Source organism: Cherax quadricarinatus, chromosome 14, assembly GCF_038502225.1.
Source record: "Cherax quadricarinatus isolate ZL_2023a chromosome 14, ASM3850222v1, whole genome shotgun sequence".
NCBI classification, from domain to species: Eukaryota; Metazoa; Arthropoda; class Malacostraca; order Decapoda; family Parastacidae; genus Cherax; species Cherax quadricarinatus.
This window is the reverse complement of record NC_091305.1, coordinates 15,596,867-15,624,549: the sequence shown is the minus strand read 5'-3', so window position 1 is coordinate 15,624,549 and position 27,683 is coordinate 15,596,867. Positions and strand designations below refer to the sequence as shown.

Here is a 27,683-nt window from a genome sequence, read left to right as displayed (position 1 = left end):
TCCTTGCCCTATACACGAAATCACAGCTTCCCTATCTTCATCAACATTTAACAATTCCTCAAAATATTCCTTCCATCTTCCCAATACCTCTAACTCTCCATTTAATAACTCTCCTCTCCTATTTTTAACTGACAAATCCATTTGTTCTCTAGGCTTTCTTAACGTGTTAATCTCACTCCAAAACTTTTTCTTATTTTCAACAAAATTTGTTGATAACATCTCACCCACTCTCTCATTTGCTCTCTTTTTACATTGCTTCACCACTCTCTTAACCTCTCTCTTTTTCTCCATATACTCTTCCCTCCTTGCATCACTTCTACTTTGTAAAAACTTCTCATATGCTAACTTTTTCTCCCTTACTACTCTCTTTACATCATCATTCCACCAATCGCTCCTCTTCCCTCCTGCACCCACTTTCCTGTAACCACAAACTTCTGCTGAACACTCTAACACTACATTTTTAAACCTACCCCATACCTCTTCGACCCCATTGCCTTTGCTCTCATTAGCCCATCTATCCTCCAATAGCTGTTTATATCTTACCCTAACTGCCTCCTCTTTTAGTTTATAAACCTTCACCTCTCTCTTCCCTGATGCTTCTATTCTCCTTGTATCCCATCTACCTTTTACTCTCAGTGTAGCTACAACTAAAAAGTGATCTGATATATCTGTGGCCCCTCTATAAACATGTACATCCTGAAGTCTACTCAACAGTCTTTTATCTACCAATACATAATCCAACAAACTACTGTCATTTCGCCCTACATCATATCTTGTATACTTATTTATCCTCTTTTTCTTAAAATATGTATTACCTATAACTAAACCCCTTTCTATACAAAGTTCAATCAAAGGGCTCCCATTATCATTTACACCTGGCACCCCAAACTTACCTACCACACCCACTCTAAAAGTTTCTCCTACTTTAGCATTCAAGTCCCCTACCACAATTACTCTCTCACTTGGTTCAAAGGCTCCTATACATTCACTTAACATCTCCCAAAATCTCTCTCTCTCCTCTGCATTCCTCTCTTCTCCAGGTGCATACACGCTTATTATGACCCACTTCTCGCATCCAACCTTTACTTTAATCCACATAATTCTTGAATTTACACATTCATATTCTCTTTTCTCCTTCCATAACTGATCATTTAACATTACTGCTACCCCTTCCTTTGCTCTAACTCTCTCAGATACTCCAGATTTAATCCCATTTATTTCCCCCCACTGAAACTCTCCTACCCCCTTCAGCTTTGTTTCGCTTAGGGCCAGGACATCCAACTTCTTTTCATTCATAACATCAGCAATCATCTGTTTCTTGTCATCCGCACTACATCCACGCACATTTAAGCATCCCAGTTTTATAAAGTTTTTCTTCTTCTCTTTTTTAGTAAATGTCTACAGGAGAAGGGGTTACTAGCCTATTGCTTCCGGCATTTTAGTCGCCTCATACGACACGCATGGCTTACGGAGGAAAGATTCTTTTCCACTTCCCCATGGACAATAGAAGAAATAAAGAAGAACAAGAGCTATTTAGAAAAAGGAGAAAAACCTAGATGTATGTATATATATATATATGCATGTGCATGTCTGTGAAGTGTGACCAAAGTGTAAGTAGGAGTAGCAAGATATCCCTGTTATCTAGCGTGTTTATGAGACAGAAAAAGAAACCAGCAATCCTACCATCATGCAAAACAGTTATAGGTTTTTGTTTCAGTCATCTGGCAGGACGGTAGTACTTCCCTGGGTGGTTGCTGTCTACCAACCTACTACCTAATGTATATATATATATATATGTATATATGTATATTATATATATATATATATATATATATATATATATATATATATATATATATATATATATATTACATATATATATATATATATATATATATATATATATATATTATGTAATATATATATACATATATATATACATACATATATATATATATATATACATATATATATATACATATATATATACATATATATATACATATATATATACATATATATATACATACATATATATATACATATATATATACATATATATATATATACATATATATATACATATATATATATATATATATATACATATATATATATATACATATATATATACATATATATATATATACATATATATATATATACATATATATATATATACATATATATATATATATACATATATATATATATACATATATATATACATATATATATATACATATATATATATATATACATATATATACATATATATATATATATATACATATATATATATACATACATATATATACATATATATATATATATACATATACATATATATACATATATATATATATATACATATATATATTATACATATATATATATTATACATATATATATATATACATATATATATTATACATAAATACACACACACACACAATTATATATATATATATATATATATATATATATATATATATATATATATATATATATATATATATATATATATATATATATATATATATATATATGTGCGTGGATGTAGTGCGGATGACAAGAAACAGATGATTGCTGATGTTATGAATGAAAAGAAGTTGGATGTCCTGGCCCTAAGCGAAACAAAGCTGAAGGGGGTAGGAGAGTTTCAGTGGGGGGAAATAAATGGGATTAAATCTGGAGTATCTGAGAGAGTTAGAGCAAAGGAAGGGGTAGCAGTAATGTTAAATGATCAGTTAAGGAAGGAGAAAAGAGAATATGAATGTGTAAATTCAAGAATTATGTGGATTAAAGTAAAGGTTGGATGCGAGAAGTGGGTCATAATAAGCGTGTATGCACCTGGAGAAGAGAGGAATGCAGAGGAGAGAGATTTTGGGAGATGTTAAGTGAATGTATAGGAGCCTTTGAACCAAGTGAGAGAGTAATTGTGGTAGGGGACCTGAATGCTAAAGTAGGAGAAACTTTTAGAGAGGGTGCGGTAGGTAAGTTTGGGGTGCCAGGTGTAAATGATAATGGGAGCCCTTTGATTGAACTTTGTATAGAAAGGGGTTTAGTTATAGGTAATACATATTTTAAGAAAAAGAGGATAAATAAGTATACAAGATATGATGTAGGGCGAAATGACAGTAGTTTGTTGGATTATGTATTGGTAGATAAAAGACTGTTGAGTAGACTTCAGGATGTACATGTTTATAGAGGGGCCACAGATATATCAGATCACTTTCTAGTTGTAGCTACACTGAGAGTAAAAGGTAGATGGGATACAAGGAGAATAGAAGCATCAGGGAAGAGAGAGGTGAAGGTTTATAAACTAAAAGAGGAGGCAGTTAGGGTAAGATATAAACAGCTATTGGAGGATAGATGGGCTAATGAGAGCATAGGCAATGGGGTCGAAGAGGTATGGGGTAGGTTTAAAAATGTAGTGTTAGAGTGTTCAGCAGAAGTTTGTGGTTACAGGAAAGTGGGTGCAGGAGGGAAGAGGAGCGATTGGTGGAATGATGATGTAAAGAGAGTAGTAAGGGAGAAAAAGTTAGCATATGAGAAGTTTTTACAAAGTAGAAGTGATGCAAGGAGGGAAGAGTATATGGAGAAAAAGAGAGAGGTTAAGAGAGTATTGAAGCAATGTAAAAAGAGAGCAAATGAGAGAGTGGGTGAGATGTTATCAACAAATTTTGTTGAAAATAAGAAAAAGTTTTGGAGTGAGATTAACAAGTTAAGAAACCCTAGAGAACAAATGGATTTGTCAGTTAAAAATAGGAGAGGAGAGTTATTAAATGGAGAGTTAGAGGTACTGGGAAGATGGAGGGAATATTTTGAGGAATTGTTAAATGTTGATGAAGATAGGGAAGCTGTGATTTCGTGTATAGGGCAAGGAGGAATAACATCTTGTAGGAGTCAGGAAGAGCCGGTTGTGAGTGTGGGGGAAGTTAGTGAGGCAGTAGGTAAAATGAAAGGGGGGTAATGCAGCTGAGATTGATGGGATAAAGATAGAAATGTTAAAAGCAGGTGTGGATATAGTTTTTGAGTGGTTGGTGAAATTATTTACTAAATGTATGGAAGAGGGTAAGGTACCTAGGGATTGGCAGAGAACATGCATAGTTCCTTTGTATAAAGGCAAAGGGGATAAAAGAGAGTGCAAAAATTATAGGGGGATAAGTCTGTTGAGTGTACCTGGTAAAGTGTATGGTAGAGTTATAATTGAAAGAATTAAGAGTAAGACGGAGAATAGGATAGCAGATGAACAAGGAGGCTTTAGGAAAGGTAGGGGGTGTGTGGACCAGGTGTTTACAGTGAAACATATAAGTGAACAGTATTTAGATAAGGCTAAAGAGGTCTTTGTGGCATTTATGGATTTGGAAAAGGCGTATGACAGGGTGGATAGGGGGGGCAATGTGGCAGATGTTGCAAGTGTATGGTGTAGGAGGTAGGTTACTGAAAGCAGTGAAGAGTTTTTTACGAGGATAGTGAGGCTCAAGTTAGAGTATGTAGGAAAGAGGGAAATTTTTTCCCAGTAAAAGTAGGCCTTAGACAAGGATGTGTGATGTCACCGTGGTTGTTTTAATATATTTATAGATGGGGTTGTAAGAGAAGTAAATGCGAGGGTCTTGGCAAGAGGCGTGGAGTTAAAAGATAAAGAATCACACACAAAGTGGGAGTTGTCACAGCTGCTCTTTGCTGATGACACTGTGCTCTTGGGAGATTCTGAAGAGAAGTTGCAGAGATTGGTGGATGAATTTGGTAGGGTGTGCAAAAGAAGAAAATTAAAGGTGAATACAGGAAAGAGTAAGGTTATGAGGATAACAAAAAGATTAGGTGATGAAAGATTGAATATCAGATTGGAGGGAGAGAGTATGGAGGAGGTGAACGTATTCAGATATTTGGGAGTGGACGTGTCAGCAGATGGGTCTATGAAAGATGAGGTGAATCATAGAATTGATGAGGGAAAAAAGTGAGTGGTGCACTTAGGAGTCTGTGGAGACAAAGAACTTTGTCCTTGGAGGCAAAGAGGGGAATGTATGAGAGTATAGTTTTACCAACGCTCTTATATGGGTGTGAAGCATGGGTGATGAATGTTGCAGCGAGGAGAAGGCTGGAGGCAGTGGAGATGTCATGTCTGAGGGCAACGTGTGGTGTGAATATAATGCAGAGAATTCGTAGTTTGGAAGTTAGGAGGAGGTGCGGGATTACCAAAACTGTTGTCCACAGGGCTGAGGAAGGGTTGTTGAGGTGGTTCGGACATGTAGAGAGAATGGAGCGAAACAGCATGACTTCAAGAGTGTATCAGTCTGTAGTGGAAGGAAGGCGGGGTAGGGGTCGGCCTAGGAAAGGTTGGAGGGACGGGGTAAAGGAGGTTTTGTGTGCGAGGGGCTTGGACTTCCAGCAGGCATGCGTGAGCGTGTTTGATAGGAGTGAATGGAGACAAATGGTTTTTAATACTTGACGTGCTGTTGGAGTGTGAGCAAAGTAACATTTATGAAGGGATTCAGGGAAACCAGCAGGCCGGACTTGAGTCCTGGAGATGGGAAGTACAGTGCCTGCACTCTGAAGGAGGGGTGTTAATGTTGCAGTTTAAAAACTGTAGTGTAGAGCACCCTTCTGGCAAGACAGTGATGGAGTGAATGATGGTGAAAGTTTTTCTTTTTTGGGCCACCCTGCCTTGTTGGGAATCGGCCAGTGTGATAATAAAAAAAAAATACACACACATATATACACACACACATACATATTATATATATATATATATATGTATATAGTATATATATAATATATATATATATATATATATATATATATATATATATATATATATATATATATATATATATATATATATATATATATATATATATATATATATATATATATATATATATATATATATATATATATATATATATATATTATATATATATATATAATATATATATATATATAATATATATATATATATATATATATATATATATATATATATATATATATATATATATATAATATATATATATATATATATATATATATACATATATATATATAATATATATATATATATATATAATATATATATATATATATATATATATATATATATATATATATATATATATATATATATGTATATATATATGTATATATATATATATATATATATATATATATATATATATATATATATATATATATATATATATATATATATATATATATATATATATATATATATATTATTGTTAGCCGAATTATTTTTCCCCATAAAAAATAATGGAAATCAAATTAATTCGTTCCTGATGCCCCAAAGTATGAAAAAAAAAAAATTTTACCACATGAAATATTAATTCTAATACACACAAAGTGAAGAAGACATGCACAATTACTTTATTGAAGATCTGGTGATGATTGATGGGATGGGAGGAGGGGAGAGTGGAAGTTATTCTTTAGAAGGGGAATCCCCTTCCATTAGGTCTTGAGGTATCAAGACCTTTTCCGGGGTTACTTCCCTTCTTCTTTTAATGCCACTAGGACCAGCTTGAGAGTCACTGGACCTCTGTCGCACAACAAATCTGTCCATAGAGCTCTGTACCTCCCGTTCCTTTAACCCTTTGAGGGTTTCGGTGGTACTAGTACGGCTTACGACCCAGGGTTTTTGACGTACTAGTACGCCTAAATTCTAGTGCCCTCAAATCTAGTGGGAGAAAGCTGGTAGGCCTACATATGAAAGAATGGGTCTATGTGGTCAGTGTGCACAGTATAAAAAAAATCCTGCAGCACACAGTGCATGAGAAAAAAACCTGACCGTTTTTTTGGAATAAAACAGCAACTTTGCACTGTATTTTCGTATGGTATTTATTGTTGTATTCTAGTTTTCTTGGTCTCATTTTATAGAATGGAAGACATATTACAGAAATTGATATGATTTTGACTGGTTTTACAATGAAAAGTACCATGAAACTGAGCTCAAAGTAGCAGAAATGATCGATTTTTACCAAAGTTCAAAAGTAAACAAATCATGCCAAGCGTCCAATACACGTCAACTGGTGAGTCTAATATTCTTTTGCAAGTGTGCCAATATTATTTATACCATTTTTTACACTAATGCAGTAGTCTGCATAACAGAAAATCTTCTATTTTTTGTGAGAATAAAACCCTTTCAGGGTCCGTCCCATAGATCAACGGCTTTACGTTGAGTGTCCAAACCGTAGATCTACTCCAAAATTCTAGCGCCGTCAAATTTAGCGCGAAAACGCTCATAGGCCTACATGTGAGAGAACGGGTCTGCGTGGTGGGTGTGCGGCATAAACAAAAAATCTAGGCGCCCGCATAGTATTGTGGGAACACCGGCTCAGTTACCCTTGTTCACCATGCCTCGTCGCAAGTCAGCTCTCACTCCCCGGAAAATTGGGACTCTCCTCTTCCTATCTGATAGTTCTGACACTGATGGAAGTAGAAATGAAGACGAATTCTACGGCTTTGATCAGTTAGTGACCGAAAAGAATGACCAGGATATCGATAATAGTGCAGAAAACCCTGACGATCCTCAACCTTCTACCTCTGGTGTGGGCACTCGTGACTCACGGTCGGTTGTTCCTCATCGCAAGAGAAAACTAATATTTTCACGTGGCCAGGCCTCTGACTTCAGTAATGATGATGATAGTGACGTGGACTGTGATTTTATTGCGCTCAACGATCATTCGAGTAGTGATAGTGAGGAATTATATTCACCAGTGAAGCGTCGGTATGTTCGCCGCCGCATGCGCTCGGGTAGTGTACCCTATGCTGTGCCCAGGGGACGGAGTACATCCCAGAGTACATCCTGTGGCCCAACACCAGTTTTAGGTAGTGATAGTGAGGATGATGTGGCTACACTTGGCATGGATAGACCACAGGCATCAGTGGATGGTGTTAGTGGTGATGGTAGTGGCACCGCCATGCGTGACTCACCAGGGCACGCTGGGACCCACGCTGCTGACTCGTCAGTTCAAGGACCAAGCGGAGCGCCAACCACCAGCCCACCACAACCACAACCACCCGCACAACCAGCCTATGATGTCCAGTATCCACCAGCAAACCGTATCTGGGATTGGCAGCAAAATCCCAATTTTGTTCCCAAGCCTCACCACTTTGATGACTCTCAAAGTGGAATTCTACCTACTTGTCCCCTTGGAACCACAGCCAATGAACTGGAATTCTTTGAATTATTCTTTGACCAGCAATTGATGGAAATTATTGTCAGGGAAAGTAATAAGTATTTTGATTACACCATGGCAAATACGATCTTATCACCACAGTCAAGACTACACAGGTGGAAAGAGACGACTGTTGCAGAAATGTATTTGCTTTTTGCAACAATAATGCTTATGCCTCACGTCTATAAGCATAATATAAAAGCATACTGGTCCACAGATCGGCTAATTTCTACCCCGGTCTTCAGTGAAATCATACCAGTGAACAGGTTTATCTTACTCTTACGTATGTTGCACTTCTCTGACAAAACCAGGCCTGACAGAAGTGACAGGTTATACAAGATTAGAAATGTTTTCATGTATCTCAAACAAAAGTTCAGCATATACTTTTATCCATTCAAGAATCTTGTAACTGACGAGTCTTTGATTTTGTTCAAAGGTAGACTGTCATTCAAGCAGTATATACCGAGCAAGAGGAAACGCTTTGGTATAAAACTGTTTGTACTCTGTGATTGTGACAGTGGCCTGGTGTTGGATATTGTTGTATACACGGGTAGTAAAACATTGAAAGATACCAAGATGTTATTGGGTATCTCAGGTGACGTAGTGAGAAACATGATGGCACCTTATCTTGGTAAGGGGCATACATTATATACCGATAACTGGTACACAAGCCCATTACTCACTGATTTCATGCGAGTGAACAAGACAGATGTGTGTGGCACAGTGCGTTCTAATCGTAAACATATGCCCAGGCTCAACGCAGGTGCTCGTGGTGATGACGTGCAGGTGTTTACTGCCAATGACATCATGGCATTACGGTGGCATGACAAACGAGATGTCACATTGTTGACAACCATTCACCGTAATGAAATGCAAGACAGTGGCAACGTTGATCGAGTGACTAATGAACGTATTCGAAAACCAGTGACAGTGATTGATTATACACAAAACATGCGCTTGGTTGACAAATGTGACATGCAGATTGGTTTTGTTGACTGTGTTCGTAAGAGTTACAAGTGGTACATGAAACTTTTCTTCCATCTCATGGACATTTCAATGCTCAATGCATATAATATGTACCAAATAAAGACTGGCAACAGACCACCGTATGGTAAATTTTGTTTGTCTGTTGTCAGACAACTCATAATGAAGTACCCGGTAACAACACCTGCTATACAACACGGTCCTCGAACTCCTCAGGATATACCCAAGCGTTTGAGGAGGGAAGGTGATCATTTCATAATGCAACTTCCTTCAACTCAGAAGAAATTTGCTCAGAAGAGATGCATCGTCTGTGCACAAACAAAAAGACGGCAACAAAGACGCAAAGACACTCGGTTTATGTGTGAGGAATGTAAGGTGCCTCTGTGCATGGTGCCTTGTTTCAAGGAGTTCCATAAGCTCCAGCAGTTCTAGAACCATGTCCAGTGATTGTAAATATGTAAATATATGATAGAACATTAGTATTATACAAGATTTGTGCATGTTTATTGTAATAAACAACAGTGGTAAACAATAATATGATAATAACTTTAGTGCGGTTATTGTGTTCAATACAGTGAGTTTATATATATACATTATATACAGTATTGGTCTCTCAGGCCCCAAATGTTAGTAGGAATAGAAAAAAATTGGAAAAGAAAAGAAAAAACAACAAAAACAGCAAAATAATGTAATGCGCGTAAGTGGAATTCGTCGATGTTGCCGCCACCACATCATTTTCGACAAACTTCTTGGCACCGTATCTCGGTAAGTACTGATCAGAATTTTTTTTTTGTCTTATTACCTTCACAAAAATATGCTCTTTAATTCTGTAAGAAAAAATATTTTTTTTTTTTCAAAATTTCTTGGACACTGGAGCACCACTTCAGATTTTGGCCTTGGACCCTGAAAGGGTTAAAGGTAAGTGTCAATTATTTTATTGTTATTGTAATTATTCTAGTGCATTAAACTTAATATTTATGTAGTAAATTTTTTTTTTCATACTTTTGGGTGTCTTGCACGGATTAATTTGATTTCCATTATTTCTTATGAGGAAAATTGATTCGCTTTTCGATATTTTCGGTATTCGATGAGCTCTCAGGAACGGATTAATATTGAATACAGGGGGTCCACTGTATATGTATATATACGTATATATGTATATACGTATATACATGTATATATATATATATATATATATATATATATATATATATATATATATATATATATATTATATATATATATATATATATATATATATATATATATATATATATATATATATATATATATATATATATATATATATATATATATATATATATATATATATATATATATATATATATATATATATATATATATATATATATATATATATATATATATATATATATATATATATATATATATATATATATATATACACACATGTATTATATATTATATATATACATGTATTATACACACACACACACACACCTACCATCCAACTTACAACCTGCTCGACATTACCACCATTCGACTTACGACCGTGTTTTGTATGCCAAATTTCTGGGAAATAAACAACTGTTTGTGTTGTACACAGTGTTTATCCTAAACCTTACAGTATAAAATACAGTACTAACAGCATAAAAAGTAAAGTAAAAAATGAAATACCAAAATAAAACAATAAAATAAAGTCATTACAAAAATGTGATGCTGATATTCAATAGTAAGGTTCGACTTACGTCCATTTCAACTTACGACTGGTTGGTTGGAACCGAACTCGGTCGTAAGTCAGATGGTACCTATATATATTATATACACATACACACAGTGGACCCTCAGTTACCTGCTGCATCAGATAGCGCCTCGCTTTGGCGTAAAAAATTGGCTCGGATAATACCTAAAAACTTGGTTAGGAGCTTTCGTCCCGAACGTGTCCACACAGCGCCCTGAGCGGGCTCGGCCAGTCACCCCATGTACCAACCAGTGCGTACTCGCCTAATTGTAGTTGCAGGGGTCGAGACTCAGCTCCTGGCCCCGGTGTCATTGTTTACAAGCGACTGAGGATGGTTCCACGCATACATGCAATATATTTCTTATTATTCCATTGTTTTTAGTGCTTGTAACTGCTAAATAAGCCACCATGGGCCCAAAGAAAGTTTCTAGTGCCAGCTCTGTGATAAAGAAGGACTGAAACACAATAAAATGCAAGAAAAAACTCGTAGCAAATTACCAAAGTGGAGTAGGAAGAGTGGGGTGAATGTGCCTTCTGCAGTAATTCTACGATATGTACGATAATAAAGCAGCAGGTATCAATAAAGGCTATAGTGCCAGCCAGCAATAAAGTGTAGAATTAACAGTGTAGCATGTAAGTTAAGCAAGTAAGCAATAGAAAAACGACACAAAAGTAACTCTCCAATGTTGTTGTATGTGTATCAGGCTGCTGAACCTACGCCAGCCTGCAACATATCTTCCACCACTCTATACCCCTGCCAGCATCTCCTCCATCAAACTAATTAAACTATCATTTCCTCTTAAGGTAAGTGTAAATATAAAAGTATAAATGTAAGTGTAAATAAAAAAGGGACCCCAATGGAAATATGCAAGTCTCACTGACTTTTTTGGGTTATCCTATGCTGCTATGTATAATAATCTATGTGCATAACTGTATTTGTGTATACCTGAATAAACTTATTTATTTATAAATTAAAATGTAAATATTTCTTATTTATAAATTACGTTCATATGTTGTTTGTGGATAGTGGTAGTGGCAGAAGCCTGTACGGCTTCTCTCAGTGGCCATTATAAACCCAACACTACTACTATCACTTATCCTCACATACATTATGGGATATTTTATTCATTTTAGAGTATATATCATGTTTCTATGTTATTAATATTGTTTATAATGTCATATTAAATGAATTGTGATAGATAAATAAGCCATAGAGATGATATTAGCATCATATTGAAGCATAATAATAAACTCGCCTTCCTCTCGTCTAATGTATGCCTGCTACACTCCCAGCATGCCTGCTACACTCCCTGCATGCCTGCTACACTCCCTGCATGCCTGCTACACTCCCTGCATGCCTGCTACACTCCCAGCATGCCTGCTACACTCCCAGCATGCCTGCTACACTCCCAGCATGCCTGCTACACTCCCAGCATGCCTGCTACACTCCCAGCATGCCTGCTACACTCCCAGCATGCCTGCTACACTCCCAGAATGCCTGCTACACTCCCAGAATGCCTGCTACACTCCCAGAATGCCTGCTACACTCCCAGCATGCCTGCTACACTCCCTGCATGCCTGCTACACTCCCTGCATGCCTGCTACACTCCCTGAATGCCTGCTACACTCCCTGAATGCCTGCTACACTCCCTGCATGCCTGCTACACTCCCTGCATACCTGCTACACTCCATCAAACTAACTACGTAATTAAACTAACATCTCCAAGATAAGTGCAAATATTTCTTATAAATTAAAATGTAAATATCTCTTATTTATAAATTACATTCATATATTGTTTGTGGATAGTGGTGGTGGCAGAAGCCTGTACGGCTTCTCTCAGTGGCCACTATAAACCCAACAACACTTCCATCACTTATCCTCACATACATTATGACATTTATATTCATTCTAGAGTATATATCACATTTCTGTGTTATTAATATTGTTTATTATGTCATATTAGATGAATTGTGATGGATAAATAAGCCGTAGAGTTGATAATAGCGTCATATTGAAGTACTATTCTGTCAAGCCTCCTGATAGCAGGAACGGATTAACTGGATTTCCATTATTTCTTATGGGGAAAATTAATTCGGTTAAAGGCTAAATTGGTTAAAGCCTAGCTCTCTGGAATGGATTAAAGGCGTTAACTGAGGGTCCACTGTATATTTCACACACACACACACACACACACACACACACACACACACACACACACACACACACACACACACACACACACACACACACACACAAAGAACCTTGGCTTATGAACTTAATCCGTTCCGTGACCTTGTTCATATCCTGATTTGCTTGTATGCTGAGTCAATTTTTCTCATTTAATTGAAAAGCCATTAATCCATTCCAGCGGAATTCCTGCTCTCAAAGGCAGGAAAAATACACTTCATTATGCTACAATATTAAATATACAGTTTATTTATCTATCACAATTGATCTACCGTGACATAAACAATATAAATAACATAGAAACCCGATATGTACTCTAGAATGAGTAAAATATGTCATCATGCGACTAAGTGGAGGCAGCCATAACCGCTCCTGCATTGCTGTGGTATTAACTGCCATCTAGTGACGGCCTTTCGAAGCTATTATTATAATTATTATTATAGTACATTATTATATTACAGTGGAACCTCTATGTGCGACCACATCCACGTGCGAGTTTTTCCAAATACGAGCAGTCGATCAGTCGATTATTTGCTTCCATACGCTAGCGAAATTTCCATAACCAAGCGGGCCTTAAAGGAGGTTCCTTGATACTGGTAAGGGGCTCTTGCTCTTGATCAAGGGAACTGGATCTCATTTGTTTGTTGGGCTATCTTACTGAAACTTGGGCAATGTATGATGGAAAGATGCTTCTTAACGTAGTACACCAAAAATGAAAGTAATCGGACCATAATTAATGGAGTTCACTTCTCAGCAACTAGCTACCCCTTAGCGATATTTTCATATGGATTTTATGATTGTATTCTCATTTTTTTGGTCTCGATAGAATGGAAGATATATTATAGAAATAAATATGATTTTGAATGGTTTCATAAGTACCTTGAAAATTCGCTCAAAATAGCAAAAATGTTCCATTTTTGCCGATGTTCAAGAGTAAACAAATGACGTCACCTCCATTCCAATATGCAGTCATGAATGGATTGACATTTTTTTTTATTTATTTAGTAATTTTAGCATACATACAGAGGTACAAAAAAATACAGGTAAGAGCAGCATGCCAAAGCCACTTATATGCATAGCATTACGGGCTGGCTTAAAATTAACTTAAGATTAACTAAGCAATGATGAAATCAGTGATAAAACATTATTGTAAACAGATAACTATAAAGCACAAATGAGTATTACAAAGACAGGTCATATGGTTGCATGCTTTGCTGTACATTCAGTAGAATTGAGTATTCTGTTAGGTAGTGTATTTAAAAAAATAACAAAGTTAGATTGGGTCCTAGGTTTAACATTTATGTGATATAATTGTGAGTAACATTTAGGATATACAATTTATAAGGTTCAGTTATTCAGTATTTATTTGGTTTTGAGTGAGTAAGTGATCTTTGAGAAGAGACTTGAATTTATAAACAGGTAGTGTTTCTTTTATATTTACAGGTAATGAATTCCAGATTTTAGGGCCTTTTATGTGCATTGAGTTTTTGCATAGCGTGAGATGGACACGAGGAACATCAAAGAGTGATCTGTGCCTTGTGTTATGGTCATGTGTTCTGTTGAGGTTGGGAAGATGTTTGAGGGGAGGGTTAATATCAGAGTTAAGTGTTCTATGTATGTAATAGGTGCAGTAATAAGTATGGATGTTTTGTATGGTGAGTAGGTTGAGTGTTTTGAATATTGGTGGAGTGTGCTGCCTGTAGTGAGAATTTGTTATCATTCTAACTGCAGCCTTTTGTTGGGTAATTAGTGGTCTGAGATGGTTAATTGTAGTTGAGCCCCATGCACAAATTCCATAGGTGAGATAGGGGTAAATAAGAGAGTGATAAAGGGCCAGGAGGGCTGACTGTGGAACATAGTACCGTATCTTCGATAGTATGCCTACAGTCTTGGAAATTTTCTTAGAAATTTGTTGTATATGTGTATGAAATTTGAGTCTATTATCAAGGTGGATTCCTAAGAATTTTCCCTCTGTTAGCTTTGTGATAGGTGATCTGTTTATCGTTATGTTAAGAGGTACATCTGTAGCTCTGTTTCCAAACTGAATGAAGTAGGTTTTGTCAATGTTTAGTGTAAGTTTGTTAGTCCTCATCCAGGTAGATATTTTCTGTAATTCGGTGTTTACAGTATTGGCTAGCGTGACTGGGCTCGGGTGAGAGAAGACGTATGTAGTGTCATCTGCAAAAAGTGTGGGTTTGAGTAATTGCGAAGCATTTGGTAGGTCATTTATGTATAGGAGAAAGAGAAGAGGGTCAAGGACACTTCCCTGTGGGACACCAACTGTAATTGGTTGAGCGGAAGAGCTTGCGCCATTTGCGTACACATATTGGCTTCTGTTGCTGAGGTATGACTTGAGGTAGTTGAGGGAGTGCCCTCTAATACCATAGTGTGACAATTTTACGTGGAGCAAGTCATGGTCAACTGTATCAAAAGCTTTACGTAAGTCAATGAAGATCCCCAGTGGGACTTCTTTTTTCTCTACTGCAGTATATATGTTCTAGCATGTGTATAATAAAATCATTAGTATTTTTATTAGGCCTGAATCCAAACTGGCAGGGGTTGAGAATGTTTTGGGAGATGAGGTAGGAGTAGACTCGTTTATGAATTAATTTTTCGAAGATTTTTGAGAGAGGGTGTAAATTGGATATTGGCCTATAGTTATTCAACTCTGTTTGGTCTCCTCCTTTATGGATCGGGGTGACCCTTGCTATTTTGAGAGCTGTAGGGAAGGTGGAGGATTCAATGGATTTGTTAAAAAGTGTTGCAATGATTGGTGATAGTACTTGTGACACTTTTTTGTATATAAAGGGTGGTAAGGTATTTAAATCTCCTGCGTTGTTTTTTAGTGCGTTGATAATAAGGGAGACTTCGTATGGGTTAGTCGGAGCTAGGAACAGTATGTTCGGGTAGTTGCCAGTGAGGTAGTCATTTGGTGGGGTATCTGAGCTTGGGATTTTATTGGCAAGGTTTTGTCCTATAGTGGAGAAGAAATCATTGAGTCTGTTTGCTGTTTCTGTTGGTGGGAGTTGGGGTTCATCTGATTTTGCTAATTTTATTTCGCTATTTCGCGATATCTTTTTTGTTCCCAGAATTTCTGATAGGGTCTTCCAGGTCTTTTTTATATCACCTCGTAAGTTGGATAATCTGTTCTCATAATACAATTTTTTTGCCCTTCTTATCAGGCTGGTTAGGATTGGCGAGTAACGTTTTGTTTGGTCTCTGGTTATGTGACCCATTCTGTACTGTTTTTCATATCGGTGTTTTGTATTTATGGATTTGAGAATGCTGGGTGTTAGCCAGGGACTGTTCAGTCTCTTAGCTGTCATCTGTTTAGTTTTTTTAGGGCAGTGCTTGTTATAGAGGCATTGGGTCTTTTTTAGAAAATTATTAAAACATTCGTCAATATCTGTATAGATTTCTAGCTCAGTGTGCCAGTCAATGTTTGTTACTGCTGTTGTGAAGTTATTAATGGCTGCCTCATTGTGAAGTCTGAAGGTGACTTTAGTAGTGTCTTGGGGTATTTTACCAAGAGTTGTTATGAGGAAAGTAGGGTAGTGGTCTGTGGTATTATCTGTAATTATGCCTGATTTTAAAGGGGATATGGTGTTGGTCCAGATGTGGTCAAGTAGGGAAACACTAGTCTCCGTAACTCTTGTAGGTTTTGTTACTGTTGGTAGCAACATGCAGTTACTCATTGTGTTTGTGAATTCAGTAACGTGTGGGTCCTGGTCTTGCAGGAGATTTATATTGAAGTCACCTGAGAGTAGTAAGTGATATTTGTTCATGCGTGCATCAGTTATCATACTTCCTAGGTTTTGACTAAATTGGCTAATGTTTGATTGTGGAACTCTGTAGATGTTTATCACTGTGAGAGGTTTTTGTAGGTATTTGGATTTGAATTTAGCTATTATATATTCCCCATGTTCATCCCTTGTGCAAGTATTAGTGATACATTCTAGTTGGTCTGAGTAGTATATAGCTGTGCCACCCCCTTGTTGGTCTGGCCTACAGTTGTGTATGGCTGTATAACCAGGAATGGCATAGACATCTGTAGTATCTGGCTTTAGCCAGGTTTCAGTTAGTGTAATGATGGACATATTGGCATGCAAGGAATTTAGTAATGCTAGGTCATCGTAATGCTTGCTTAAAGATCTGATATTGTAGTTAAAGATAGTTATGTTGTTGTTGGCTCTGAGAAGTGCCTTTGATTGTTCTGCTGTGTAGTAATTACAGTAACTGTTTGAATCATTTAAGTCATTAAATAGAGGTTGGTATCAGGATCAATGCTTGTAATCATAAGATTTGTAGTGAATCTATAGTTAGAATTAAGTATAAAACAAAGTAAATATTCTAAAGCTAAAAAAATAGCACCTGAATTATTTAACAAATGTAAAAATAATGAGCTAAGGTAGTTTTTTAAAGCTAAAATAAAGGAGACAATATAAAAGGGACTAAAATAATTTGTGGTGAACAAATAAAGTGATGATCAAAAAATGGAGCTTGGGAATATGATAGTAGATAGTACTTTAAAGGTAATTCTTTAAAGTTAGAATTATAATATAAAATTATAATATAAAAGGAACTAATGTAAGTTGTGGTGAACAATAAAGTGGTAATCAAATAATTGCACTAAGGTCTAATATAATGACTTTTGTGGAGTCTATGTTTTGAGCTAGAATGAGCTATAGTACAACTAGATTTAATTTAATAATATAAAAATACAAATTAAAAATAGCACCAGTCTCTCACTAGTAATTGCAATATGGTCTAATATAATGAATTTGGTATTGACTATAGTACAACTGAGTTTAACCCTTCGACTGTCGCAACCCCCAATCCTGAGGTGTCTCCTGGTGTCGCAAAATTTAAAAAAAAAAATTATTTTTTTCTTATGAAATGATAGAGAATCTTTTCCCGATTGTAATGACACCAAAAAAACGAAATTTGATGGAAAACTGACGGAATTATGCTCTTGCGAAGTTAGCGACCTCGGCGCTGTTTACAAATCGGCGATTTTGCCCACTTTGAGCCCTATTTTCGGCTAATTCCATTGTTCCAGTCGCCCAAACTCATAGCTATTTCTTTAGAACTTCGTTTTTTCTATCGATTGAGTACAAGAAACTGCCCATTTACTGATTTCAACTACCTAATAATGTGGTCAGAAATTTGCAATTTGGCCAATTTCACGAAAACTAGAAAATATGACAATTTCAAAATAAGGTCCAGAATGAACAATGCAGACATTCCAGGCTCTAAAATAACGTTTTCTTTGTTCATCAGTCACGTCTCCAGGCCCCTCTGATATTACTCTTGCTTTCTATTTTGAATTTTTATTCAAACAAAATATATTAGACTTACTATTATGCAGACTACTGCAATGCTGTAATAACTGTATAAATAACATCAACCCATTCATGACTGCATATTAGAATGGCTAGTTGGACATTTATTGGACAATGGCATCATTTGTTTACTTTTGAACATTTGCAAAAATCAAACATTTCCCCTACTTTGAGCTCCATTTCTAGGTTCTTTTTATAGAAAAATCAATCAAAAACACCTCTATTTCTGTAATATGTTTTCCATTCTATCAAATGAGACCAAGAAAACGAGAATACAACCATAAATACTATACGAAAATAGACCACAAAGTCGGCATTTTAATTAAAAAAAAAACGGTCGGAGTTTTTTTTTTTTCTCATTATGCACTGCGTGCTCCAGGATTTTTTTTATATGGTGCACACTGACCACACAGACCCATTCTCTCACATGTTGGCCTACCAGCTTTCTCCTGCTTGATTTGAAGCCGCTAGAATTTATGAGTATATATACGTCAAACACGGCACCTCGTAAAACGTATATATACGGCCGCGACAGTCAAAGGGTTAATCTAATAATATAAAAAAGGCACAAGACTCTCAGTTGTAATTGCACTAAGGTGTTATATAAGTTTTTTACAAGAATTAGAGTAAAACTAGATTTAAACTGACAAGATAAAATATACAAGTTAAGGTAGCAAAAGAATAAAAAAGTAGAAAACAAAAAAATATATGAGGTAGTTGGTACTAGTTAGCAAAAGATAGTTAAGGGCCTTGAACAATAATATTATTTAAATATACACTAATTGCACACACAATATAGTCACTAAGATATGAAAACAATCTTAGAGTAGGAATTATAATATAAACTTAAAATATAAAAATACAAATTACTTATACAATTATTACAATACTTCAATAGTCTGCATAACAGTAATCTTCTATTTTTTGTGTGAATAAAAATTCCAAATTATTTATATTGCAATAATAATAATACATTATAAAGACATTTTATTCATTCTACAGTATATATATCAGGTTTCTATGTTATTTATATTGTTTATTATGTCATATTAAATAGTGTGATAGATAAATAAGCTGGAGAGTTGATATTAGGGAAATTATGAAGTATTTTATGGTGCCTGGAATTCCACTGGAACGAATTAATTCCATTTCAGTTAATATAAATGAGGAAAACTGTCTGCAAACAAGCAAATCCAGATGCAAGCAAGGTCATGGAGCGGATGAAACTCGTTAGTGGAGGTTCCACTGCATTATTATATGCATGATTATACCGTGGACCCCCGACTTACGATATTAATTCGTTCCAAAGGCTGTTCGGGTGCCGTTACCGAACGAATTTGCTCCCATAAAGAATATTGTAAATTAGATTAGTCCATTTCAGACCCCCAAAAATACACTTACAAAAGCACTTGCATAATTGTTCGAGTTGGGAGCTGATCGTAAGTTGGGGGTCCACTGTTCTATTATTATTAAAGACATTTTATTCATTCTAGAGTATATATATCAGGTTTCTATGTTATTTATATTGTTTATTATGTCATATTAAATAAAGTGTGATAGATAAATAAGCCGTAGAGTTGATGATAGCGAAATATTCAAGGAGTATTTTATCCCGTCTCCAGACAAACTCTCGTCGGCCACCGACGCCGCCACATATATAATGACATTTTGTTCATTCTGGAGTATATTTCAGGTTTCTATGTTATTTACATTGTTTATTATGTCATATTAAATGAATTGTGATAGATAAATAAGCTGGAGAGTTGATATTAGGGAAATTATGAAATATTTTATGGTGCCTGGAATTCCACTGGAACGAATTAATTCCATTTCAGTTAATTTAAATGAGGAAAACTGACTGCAAACAAGCAAATCCAGATGTAAGCAAGGTCATGGAGCAGATGAAACTCGTTAGTGGAGGTTCCACTGTATTATATGCATGATTATACCGTGGACCCCCGACTTACGATATTAATTCGTTCCAGAAGGCTGTTCGGGTGCCGTTACCTAACGAATTTGCTCCCATAAGGAATATTGTAAATTAGATTAGTCCATTTCAGACCCCCAAAAATACACTTACAAAAGCACTTACATAATTGTTCGAGTTGGGAGCTGATCGTAAGTTGGGGGTCCATTGTTCTATTATTATTATTATAATGGGGAAGTGCTTGTGGGGGGGAGGGGAGGGAAGGAATTCATGCTTAATTTAGGGAGCTGGAACACAAATCCAATTCCTTAGATCAAGAGCCCCTCACCACGTATGTACTAATAATAATAATAATAACAATATAATAATTATAATACAATATAATAATTATAATACAATATAATAATTATAATACATTATAATAATACAATAATATTAATAACAACAACATTAAGGAGAAACTTCACAAGGGTGCCAGTAGTTGCCAGCACCATCAGCAAAATATTGGTAACCACTACTTTTCACCTGTCGAGACTTAGGTTGCCTATAAGTACAGTATTAGGTTACGTCTGCCCGAAATGCCTCGTCGTGAGAGTGGCTTTCTTTGCTCCAATCACATTATGATACGTAAACACACATTGTAACCTTTGCAAAGAAATAAATTTATTTATTTAAGTAACTTCCCTTGAGGGGGAAGTACGCATCCTGAAATTCCGTTCATATCCATAAGCAAAAAATCAATCGAACAATGGCTCATATCCTGAAAAGTTCGCATGGCGGGGTGTTCGTAAGCCAAGGTTCCACTGTATGTATGTATGTATGTATGTATGTATGTATGTATGTATGTATGTATGTATGTATGTATGTATGTATGTATGTATGTATGTATGTATGTGTGTATGTGTGTGTGTGTGTGTATACACACACACACACACACACACACACAGTGGAAATGGGAAATTAACGAAATTAACATTGCATGCAGTTAATTCATCAGATTTCTTTCTTCTAACCATGGGTCCTAAAAAAGCAAGTGGAAAGAACAGTGCTGCAAAGAAAAAGAGGATGATTTGCATGGAATTAAAGCAAGAAATCATTGATAAGCACAGACTAGGTACGTAGTGTAGGGAGATAAACACAAAAATTGTACATAGCGACCACTCTCATGACCACAATCCTCCTCCCTCGCCGTCCACGTAATGACATTTTTTTCATTCTAGAGTGTATATCAGGTTTCTGTGTTATTTATATTCTTTATTATGTCATATTAGATGAATTGTGACAGATAAATAAGGCGCAGAGTTGATATTGGAGTTATTTTGTCATGCCTCCTGAGGGCACGAACTCAGCTGGAATGAATTAATTTCATTTCGGTTAATTTAAATGAGGAAAATTGACCCAGCATACAAACAAGTACACAGAACGGATTAAATTTGTAAGCCGAGGTTCCACTGTATATATAACACAGTGGTACCTCGGGATACAAACTGCTCAAAACTCGAACAATTATGTAAGTGTATTTATGTAAGTGCTTTTGTAAGCATATTTTGGGGGTCTGAAATGGATTAATCTAATTTACATTATTCCTTATGGGAAAAAATTTGTTCCACATCGGCACTCGAACAGCCTTCTGAAACGAATTAATTTCGTATCCTGAAGTACCACTGTATGTGTGTGTACGTATATACGTGTGTGTGTGTGTGTGTGTGTGTGTGTGTGTGTGTGTGTGTGTGTGTGTGTGTGTGTGTGTGTGTGTGTGTGTGTGTGTGTGTGTGTGCGCGCGCGCACGTATATACGTGTGTGTGTATATGTATATATATATATAAAGAACCTTAGAAAACTTACCTAACCTTATTATAACTAGCACAATTTAATTTGGCCTAATCCAACTAAATATATTTTTGAGAAATTTACGATAATTTAATAATAAACAATGAAATATTGTTTTTTCGTTAGGTTCAGAATGTTTTTGCGAAATTATTGCATACACAAATTTTTGCTTGCCTTATTCGGCAAGAAGAGCATCGTTCAGGGTTTATTTCCTATTTTCATTATAGTATTTTAATTGACTTGCATTCATGCATTTTGTATTGATTTCTTCCTTATATAAATATACATATATACGTACACACACACACTACACACACACATAGCACAACACACAAATAATAAGATTTTGTTCGGATTTTTAACCCTGGAGGGTTAGCCACCCAGGATAAGCCAAGAAAGGCAGTGCATCATTGAGGGACTGTGTCTTATTCCACCGGGGTCCTTAATCTTGTCTCCGGGAATGCAACCCACACCAGTCAACTAACACCCAGGTACCTACTTGCTAAGTAAACAGGACAACAGGTATAAGGAAACGCTTTGAATGTTTCCACCCTGCCAGGAATCGAACCTGGACATTCAGAATGTGAAGTGAGAACTTTGCCACCAGGCAACTAAACCAACCCAACCCAATTGATAATTATTCTACAGTGGTACTAGCATATGGTATGGCCTTCACTGAAACATGAACTGTTGCTGTCAATTTTGCACAACTTTCCGCAAGCAGAAGTATTTTTAATTAAAGACTCAATTGTTTTTCAAATACGTACATAGTTTGAATGCATATTCATCCTGTCCCATAAAATCACAGGTTATGTCATAAAAAGTAAATTAACTGAGTCGCACTATAAAACCTTTACTCTAATGTAGATATGTCTCAAAATGGCTGGTTCTGGAGGGATGTAGTTGGCATGATAAGGTTACATAATTCACTTGAAAATATTAACTTCACAGATACCGTAATGCGACAAAACCGGCCATTCTGAGGCTCGTATTTAGACACAGTTTTAATTTCTGTTAATACTGCAAATAACATCTTTCTCAGGTATATTAATAAGTACTGTATTAACCCGTAAATGGTCCAAACGTATATATACGTTTTTACCTCCAGTGCCCCAAACGTATATATACGTTTTGTGTGTCATACATTTAACATTGCCACGATAAGCCTGAGTCGCCTAGACATGAGAGAATGGGTGTGTGCACTCACTGTGTGCCATATTAAAATAATTTGGGATGCCTGGGTACCATATGCTCTTTTTTCCTATTAAAAAACGATTTTTCTCAAAAAAATTTGGGGCACTACGGTAGATAACGTATATACATGTATACGTTTGGACCGTTTACGGGTTAATAACTTTTTTTTCAAGAAATAATGCATTGCCAAAGGTCTGACAAGGAGCAACATTCAATATTGGCCAAAATAACTTTAGATACTTCAAAACCAGTTTTGCAGTGCCCCTTGCAGATTTGAGTTGTGCGTATACAGTGGTACCTCGGAATACAAACTGCTCAAAACTCGAACAGTTATGTAAGTGTATTTATGCAAGTGCTTTTGTAAGTATTTTTGGGGGCGTGAAATGGATTAATCTAATTTATATTATTCCTTATGGGAACAAATTAATTCGGTATCGGCACTCGAACAGCCTTCTGGAACGAATTAAGTTCGTATCCCAAGGTACCACTGTACGTACTTAATTTAGTCTCTAGAAACCAATGCTTCAGTTGTGTATGCGTATAAATACCTCTAATTATATTATTGTTTTGTTCTAAATTATTTTTATATCAAAGTACATAGGATCTATGGCCATGCCAGAATCCTACCAAGTGTTTAGTGTAAAGACAATAGAAAATTACATTTAAGGAGTGCAAAAAATACATGCAACTGTGTATGGGTTGATTAACTTCAAGTATAAAGCCACCCTTCTGTACACTAAAGAGATAGTTCATTGAATACACAGCTACATGAAGTGACAATAGCTAAACATTATGTAGATCATTCATCACCTTGATACTAACTTTACATTCTGCTTGAACATCATTAATATGTGTATCCAAATATTTAATAGACCCTACACCTACCTAACAATTGTGTAAATGAATATCCTACAAAGTAAACAGTCTTGAAGTTCAAACCAAGATGCTGAGATAACAATAAGAACTTTCAACAAAGCTTCATGTTATAACTACATAATGCAATTAAAACTATTACAATCTAAATTACACTACATACCAAGGTAACTAACTCTCACAAATGACTTAGCAGCTCATGTTGGACAATACCTAGGTTGTAGAGTGGCAAAAATCCTCCCCCCTACCTACAGTGTAAGGAGAGGAATAGCCAGCAACATACTAACAAAGAACAGCATAAAATTGTCACCTACCTTCCCGTAGCCTGACAACTGGCGTCGGGGGAACAAGCGGGTAGCGTGTTAGGGGGAACAAGGGCTTCTTGCCTCAGAGGGCTGCCCAACTGGGTAGTAAAGGGTTATGTCACAGAGTGGTTGGGCATCCAAAGGTGGAGTGGGCAAAAAGGGGAGGTAAATGGGAGTATTGGGCTTAAATTTGTGTCCCTATACGTTCCTGTGCACCTTACAAATATCTGATCAATAAATCTGAGCAAGTGTTCCTGAAAGTAAATGATGAGAGCGGTCTTCCTGAAAAAATGCACCAGCCACTGACGGAAACACATTCTGTCCATTTGACTAAGAACAACCTGCTTCAAAATACAGACTGACAAAAAAATAAGATAAGCAGAACTGTGCTCCCGTCATGGCAATGTGAAAACCAGACAAGAGTAAAGGTCATACAGATGTCAAGTGTAATAGGATACAATGGGTTTTGGGTGGATAAGTAGGTAGAAAGGGAACATTTGGGTGTGATGAGACATCTGGTTAATTATGTACACACAAGAAAATATTTTGTAACATGTAAATATATTATATAAATAAACATGGACGTGGTGAGCAAGTGTGGGTGTCCCTATGCTGTGCCCAGATGGGCAAGTTCCACTTGTTACGCTGTGTCCAGACAAATAGTTGGCGTGTTGTCATGAAAGGTTGAAATTTAAAATACTTTACAGCTTATTCCTATCTAGTAAGATATCAATAAATATTTTTTTTACAAGCCTTAATCTTCAGTGGACATGTTTTGATCATCCCAACATGTTTGTCTGGTGTGGCTGGTTTAACTTTTCTAGTGAAAAAGATTCACAGGAAATTGTAAATCAAATATACTGCATGTTAACTTTTGTTTTATGAAGAAGCTTTAAAATCATTTCAAAGAAAATCTAAACGTGTCAACTTGAAGCTTATGTAGTTTACTGTGAACGTGGCGAGGCAGTTACAAGTACTAAATCCATATGAAATGTGCTTGTTGTGGTTCAAAATCCTGTGTACTGTAACACTGTTGGCTGGGTGGTGGGGCCCGATACCTGCCATGAACACGGGGCCACACCTGACAGGATGTACTAGTCATTATCTATCGCGCCTCAACTTGCGCTTTATGTTATGTCAATGACTTCAGAAGTTTTATATTGTATCACGAATTTTGACAAAAGTACGTAGTGTGGCGTGCACGGGAAGGCATGTATGAGGCAGTGTAAACACCTTCATTGTAATGTAAAGAGCAGAGCTACCGGCATGACTCCAGCGTCATGGAGCACACGTAGGCATGATAAGTGGAAGAGAGAAATGACGGGGAGGGGGGGGGGGGAGGCTCTCCCTACATGCTAGGGCTATTATCCTCTTGGGTTAGCATTATTTTGTGTTTGTGGAGTTATTAGGAGCCAGTGTTATGACGCATACGTAAGCATGATGAAAGAGGGGGAAGGGAGAGAAATGACGGAGGGAGGCTTCTCCCTGCATGCTAGGGAATTTTTTTTGAACCAAGTTTCTCATTATTTGGTGTTACTGTGGCGGTAGTATGAGCCTTGTGCTGGTAACCCGATATAAACTAACCTCTAGATCAGTTTTTTTTTTTTTTTGTGGGAGGCGAGTGTTAAACGAGTCTAAAAGTTAGGAACAATGGGAGCAAATGAGCCTAGCGTGTGGGAGTACATTGAGGCCGTATTGTTTTGTTAAGTGTTATTTAATTAATATTGTAGTGGAAGACCGTGGGGGGATGTGTTTTTTTTTTCATTGACTGGTGTGGGTAAGTGTGAGGTGTGTGGAGAGGTGGTGGGCGCACGAGGGTGGCTAAGCCGCCGCCGCCACTACCACGCCGCTCACCCCCACACTTTGTTCCCACGTGGTGCTGCTCCTCCGAGGTCTCTCACTCACTTGTACAGCTATTCTTCCTCCTCGGCCCATAACATTCACATAACGCCAGATCTAGTTAGATGGGCTAGCCTCATAGCCACAACGCAGGATAAGTTCGCCACATTCTATCGTCACTAACAAGGGCCGCCGCCGCCGCCACACACTCCGGCCGCGGAGAACATCGCCTTAAAAGCACTTCACTGGCGCACCCACACTAACTTATCCACATTAAATAGCGCCACTGCTTACCTTTTGCCCCACAGATTCACCATCCGTGCGCATACGCTTGTTAAAGGGACCGTCACCGTTAAACGCCATTTTGAAACTGAGTTTTGAAACTGAGCCGCACACCTTACTAACGGTCTCCTCGCACTGCAGACACTCTACTGCGTCGCTCCCTGGCGCCGCTGACTCCCACACACATCTTTACATTCTCACAACACTCATCTCTATATACTTCCTTTTCTCATTTCTAAACTTGCATTACTGTAAAATGAATAAGGCTTTTCATTGTAAAAATACAATATCTTAATTTAATTTGGTCTCTAGCGAAAGAGAAATATAATAATAACTCTGGTGAAGGTATGCATTGCTCACAGAAAACGATTGTAAATAAAGCAGACGACAGCAGCCGCAGCAGAGGTCTCCACAGCTTCTGAAATTTAACATTTATCAGGCGAACGTCATTAGTATTGCAAGATAGTTCCATTTATTTTATTCAGTTTCCTGTTTACATGTATTAACCAATTATAGTGTGAGAATGCTGTAGTAATAGTGCAATCTTGGACACAACCCACCTGCTATTACTTTAAACTTTTATAACCTTGGTGGATGTCCAGCATTATCCTGATGCTTATAAATGTTTACAGCGTTTAAATCATAAGCTGCTACGCATGACCCCTCAAGGAAGGTTCCTTGATGCTGGTGAGGGGCTCTTGATCTAGGGAACTGGATCTGTGCTCCAGTTCCCTGAGTTAAACCTGAATACCTTCCATCCCTCCCCCAAGCACTGTATAATCCTATGGGTTTAGTGCTTCCCCCTTGATTATAATAATGCTACGCATGACTCCGCGTAATAAGAAGTAAATTTCAAGTAAATTTCTATACGATGGCACAGGTTATCTACATAATTTACTATGCAAAGAAAAAAAAAACATTGTGGAACTTTCAAATTATTACGAGGGAGGTAGGTACCTTGATGGTGGTGAAGGAATCTCCATCCAAATAATTTGAAT

General features: G+C 36.7%; 1 long non-coding RNA gene across 2 annotated transcripts in view; it reads right to left on the bottom strand.

Annotated features, from left to right (window-relative positions):
- The window catches only part of LOC128695630 (uncharacterized), a 165,328-nt gene extending 138,470 nt beyond the window's left edge, over window positions 1–26,858 (bottom strand). For both annotated transcript variants that reach the window (XR_011392002.1, XR_011392001.1), the window contains exon 1: window positions 26,698–26,858. This is a non-coding gene — a long non-coding RNA (uncharacterized lncRNA). The remainder of the gene's footprint in view (window positions 1–26,697) is intronic.
- Between the last annotated feature and the right edge of the window lie 825 nt (window positions 26,859–27,683).